The sequence below is a fragment of the Myotis myotis genome, unplaced genomic scaffold, assembly GCF_014108235.1.
Source record: "Myotis myotis isolate mMyoMyo1 unplaced genomic scaffold, mMyoMyo1.p scaffold_m19_p_3, whole genome shotgun sequence".
Taxonomy (NCBI): Eukaryota; Metazoa; Chordata; class Mammalia; order Chiroptera; family Vespertilionidae; genus Myotis; species Myotis myotis.
In genome coordinates, this window is record NW_023416335.1 from 49,712,960 (window position 1) to 49,718,796 (window position 5,837).

The following is a 5,837-nucleotide window of genomic DNA, read 5'->3' on the forward strand; positions in this document are numbered from 1 at the left end:
ATGACCTAAGAAAGAGAGGAAAAATGGCGGCGGTATAAACGGACGTGTCCTGTGCCTTGTCCTGGAGCAGATAAGGGTGAGCAGCTGAAACGGGTAACATGCAGCCCAAATAGGCAGAGGATTTTCAGCTGAGAGACTGTCTGCAGCTAGGAAAGACCGAGAACCCCCAGGAAAAAAAGGACAGTTGGAGACTGCGGCTGAAGCCTCTCGTGGTGCGCCAGCTAAGCAGTGGAGACTGCGCCATCTTGGGTGGTTGTTGCCGGCATCCAGAGACCAGCTACTAACCTGGAAACAAGGGATCTCAAGCAGCGTCACTGCCTGAACTCAGACGAGCACTGCTTCTTCTCACGGAAAGGTTGGACATCCCCTAAAGGTGCGGTTTGAAGTTCGGGTTGGAGGGAGGACCGAGCTCGCGCGCACGCGGGGCGGAATCTGCGCCCCACAGAGTCTGCAGCCATTGGGACCAGCGTGACCCGCGAGTGGGGAAGGGGCCCCACAGGGCTGCTGGCAGAAGGGAACGCGAAAAATGAGCCCATAGCTGGACTGGATGTAAGGGAGCAGCCTTGGACTTTACCAATCTGCTGGCTGCTTGGTGCCAGGGGCGAGTGAGCGCGCGGAGACTGCGCGCGGAGACTGTGCGCAGACCTGGAAGGTGGAGGCTTGCGAATTCGCACAACTATCAGGCTCTTGTTACAGTTCCCCTTAGATCCGTGCATTTGATTATTAAACCCAGTGCATGGGATTCCCCAGTTGGGGTCATTCACAGAGCCTGTAGGGGAAAGTTTTTTGGGGGGAGCCTGGGAAACAGCGGGCAGTGGCAAGGAACCAGCTCTGGGCAGTGGTCTTTCCTGAATCAGTTCCCAATACCATAGAGGAAAAAAAAAAAAAAAAAAAACCCTACTGATAGAGAGGACTTATAGCCTCGGAGGTCAATCCAGACACACTGCCACCCAGAGGCAGAGCCACGAACTGTCTCTTCTGCGATCACAAATAAAGGCAGTCTGGTAAACAAATACAGCTGCCTTAAAATCAGGTCTGTGGTTTACTGCACGGAGGGACAGTGTATCGCAGGGAAGTTCAACACTCCCCTGAATGCCTGGCAGGACTGAGGCGTGCCAAAAAGAAGAGTGGAAGATCTGAAGCACCTTCACTTCCGAATATTTTTATATATATATATTTTTTTTTTAATTCTTTTTTCACCATTTCATTAAGAACCTATTTTATTTTATTTTTTTATTTTTTATTTTTTTCATCACTTGATTTTACCTTTTTAATTACTACATTTTTTTAACCAGTATTATTGCTATCCTTTTACCATTTTTTCAAGTGTCATTTTATTTTTTATTATTTTTTTAATTTTTCTTTATTTTATTTTGGGATTAGTGTTATACACACTATTTTCATCGTTCCTTTAGCATCATTTCTCTCTAGCTCACATTTACCCTTAAGCCAAAACTCTCTTCCTCACATTTCCCCTTTTGTTGTCCTGTTTCTCTTACCCTATTCCTGCTTTGGATTTTACCTATTCCTTCTTTCTAACCACTGTCTAAATTTCACCCTACTTATATATCTAATTTCCAATCCCTCGCTCTCCCCATACAAATAGCCTCTTCCCCACCTCTATTTCATTCTCTTACTTTTTTTTTTTTTTTGTATTTTTGTTTTTTTTCTTCTCTCCCTTTTCCCAATCTCATTTCGGCACTCCTTTTTGTTTTTTATTTTTCTCTTTAATCTTTTTCTCTTTTTTCTTCTATATCCCCTAATTCTCTTCGCTCGGGGGGTCACCTTTATTTGGGGTTATTAATATCGTGAATGCATTTAGTTTGTTGCCTTGTACGTTGTGCCTTGTTGTGTTGTATTTTGTGCCTTTGAATCAGCGCAGCAGAGAGAGAACTACATAACCAAACACCTTGAGAAGAGAAATCATGGTGAAACAAAGAACCAACCCAAATATGAGAGAAAAACAGGCATCATCAGAAAAGGAAGTAAACGAAATGGAGGCAATGGAGGCAAGCAACCTGTCAGAGAAAGAATTCAGAGTAATGGTCATAAGGTGGATGAAAAAAATGGAAGACCAATTCAACAATATGTGTAGGAACCAAGAGGAAATGAAGAAGAACCAAGAGGAAATGAAGAGAAACCAAGAAGAAATGAAAAACGACATCACTGCCATAAAGAACTCATTAGAAAGCATCAACAGTAGACTAGAAGAAGCAGAGGACCGCATCAGCGAGCTAGAAGACAAGGTAGAAAAAAATACCCAAACAGAACAGCTTCTAGAAAAAAAAATTAAAAAGCAGGAGGAGAGCCTAAGAGAACTCTGGGACAATGCTAAACGAAACAACATCCGAATAATAGGGGTGCCAGAAGGAGAGGAAACTGAGCAAGGAATAGAAAACCTGTTTGAAAAAATAGTAACAGAAAATTTCCCTGATATAGGGAGGAAAAAACTCACACAAATCCAAGAAGCTCACAGAGTCCCAAACAAAATGAACCCGAAAAGACCGACACCAAGGCACATAATAATTAAATTGGCAAACACCAACGACAAAGCAAGAATCTTAAAAGCAGCCAGAGAGAGACAGAAAGTTACCTACAAAGGATCCCCCACCAGACTAGCGACCGATTTCTCAACAGAAACACATCAGGCAAGAAGGGAATGGAATGAAATATACAAAGTCATGCAAAGGAAGGGTCTGAATCCAAGAATACTATACCCAGCGAGGCTATCAATCAAAATTGAGGGTCAAATCAGGAGCTTCACAGACAAAAACGGTCTACGGGAGTTTATTACAACCAAACCAGCAATGCAAGAAATGCTACAGGGTCTGCTGTAAATAGAAAAAACAGGAAACAAAGAAGGAACGCAGCGGTAAAGAACAAAAATGGCAACTAACAAGTTTCTATCAATAATAACTTTAAATGTAAATGGATTAAATTCCCCAGTCAAAAGGCATAGGGTAAATGAGTGGATAAGAAAACATGACCCATATATCTGCTGTCTACAGGAAACCCACCTCACAAAAAAAGACGCACACAGACTGATGGTGAAGGGATGGAAAAAGGTTTTTCAGGCCAATGGAAGTGAAAAAAAAGCCGGGGTAGCAATACTTATATCTGACAAATTAGATCTCAAAGTGAAGGACATAAAAAGAGATCAAGAAGGCCACTTCATAATACTAAAGGGAGCAGTCCAACAAGAAGAAATAACTCTGGTAAATATATATGCACCCAATATAGGAGCACCCAAATACGTAAGAAATCTTCTGGAGAAGATCAAGGGAGAGATTGACAGCAATACAATCATAGTAGGGGATCTTAACACCCCATTATCTCCACTGGACAAATCCTCTAAACAGAAACTCAGCAAAGAAACATCAATCCTAAATGACTCACTAGATCAGATGGAATTAATTGACATCTTCAGAACATTTCACCCCAAAGTCACAGAATATACATTCTCCTCGGGTGCACATTTGTCATCTTCAAAGATAGACCATATATTGGGTCACAGACAAAGTCTCTTCAAATTCAAGAAAATTGAAATCATATCAAGTATCTTCTCAGACCACAAAGGCATAAAACTGGAAATCAACTACAACAAAAACAATCCAAAAAAATCAAACACATGGAGACTAAATAGCATGCTATTAAACAACGACTGGGTCACCAGTCAGATCAAAGAAGAAATAAAAAACATCATGGCAACAAATGACAATGAAAACACAACAATCCAAAACCTATGGGACACAGCAAAAGCAGTCTTGAGAGGGAAGTTCATAGCTCTACAAGCCTACTGCAAGAAACAAGAAACAATGAGAATAAATGACCTAACTCTACAACTCGAAGAATTAGAAAGAGAGCAACAAAAAAAGCCCACTGTAAGCAGAAGGAAGGAAATAACAAAGATCAGAGCGGAGATAAACGACATAGAGACCAAAAAAACAATACAAAAGATCAACAAAACCAAGAGCTGGTTCTTTGAAAGGATAAACAAGATTGATACACCTCTAGCCAGGCTCACCAAGAAACAAAGAGAGAGGACCCAAATAAACAAAATCAGAAATGAAAGAGGAGAAATAACAACAGACCCCATAGAAATACAAAGGATTGTTAGAAAATACTATGAACAACTCTACTCCAACACACTAGACAACCTGGAGGAAATGGACATATTCCTAGATAAATACAACCTTCCAAAACTTAACCAGGAAGAATCTAAAAATCTCAATAGGCCAATAACTATGGAGGAAATCGAAGCAGTAATCAAAAAGCTTCCAGCAAACAAAAGCCCGGGGCCAGATGGCTTCACAGGGGAGTTTTACCAAACATTCAAGGAAGACCTAAAACCTATCCTCCTCAGACTATGTCAAAAGATCCAAGAGGAAGGAGCACTTCCCAGCTCATTCTATGAAGCCAACATCACTCTAATCCCAAAACCAGATAAAGACAATACAATGAAAGAGAATTACAGGCCAATATCCCTCATGAACATAGATGCCAAAATCCTCAACAAAATCCTAGCAAATCGGATCCAGCAGTACATCAAAAAGATCATACACCATGACCAAGTAGGATTTATCCCAGGGATGCAAGGATGGTACAATATCCGCAAATCAATTAATGTGATACATCACATAAACAAATTGAGAGAGAAAAACCACATAGTCATATCAATTGATGCAGAAAAAGCATTTGACAAAATCCAACACCCTTTCGTGATAAAAACTCTCAGCAAGATAGGAATTGAGGGATCATACCTCAACATAATAAAAGCCATATATGACAAACCCACAGCCAACATCATAATCAATGGGCAAAAACTAAAACCATTCCCCCTAAAAACAGGAACAAGACAAGGATGCCCCCTCTCACCACTCCTGTTCAACATAGTACTGGAAGTACTAGCCATTGCGATCAGACAAAAAGAAGAAATAAAAGGCATCCAGATTGGAAAAGAAGAAGTAAAACTGTCCTTATTTGCAGATGACATGATACTGTACATACAGAACCCTAAAGACTCCATCAAAAAATTATTAGACTTAATAAATGAATTCGGCAATGTAGCAGGATACAAAATTAATGCTAAGAAATCCATGGCATTTCTTTACACCAATAGTGAACTTACAGAAAGTGAAACTACAGAAGCAATCCCATTTACCATTGCACCAAAAAAATTAAAATACCTAGGAATAAACTTAACTAAGGAGGTAAAAGACTTATATGCTGAAAACTACAGGACACTGAAAAAAGAGATAGAGGAAGACATAAACAGATGGAAGAATATACCGTGTTCATGGATTGGTAGAATCAACATCATCAAAATGTCCATACTACCCAAAGCAATTTATAGATTCAATGCAATCCCCATTAAATTACCAACAGCATATTTCACAGATCTAGAACGAACGTTCCAAAAATTCATCTGGAATAAAAAAAGACCCCGAATAGCTGCAACAATCCTCAGAAAGAACAAAGTAGGTGGGATCTCAATACCAGATATCAAACTATATTACAAAGCCACTGTTCTTAAAACAGCTTGGTACTGGCACAAGAACAGACATATAGATCAATGGAATAGAATAGAGACCCCAGAAATCAACCCAAACCACTATGCCCAATTAATATTCGACAAAGGAGGCAAGAACATACAATGGAGTCAAGACAGTCTTTTCAATAAATGGTGTTGGGAAAATTGGACAGATACATGCAAAAGGATGAAACTAGATCACCAACTCACACCATACACAAAAATAAACTCAAAATGGATAAAAGACTTAAACGTAAGACGGGAAACCATAAAAATACTAGAGGAATCCACAGGCAGCGAAATCGCA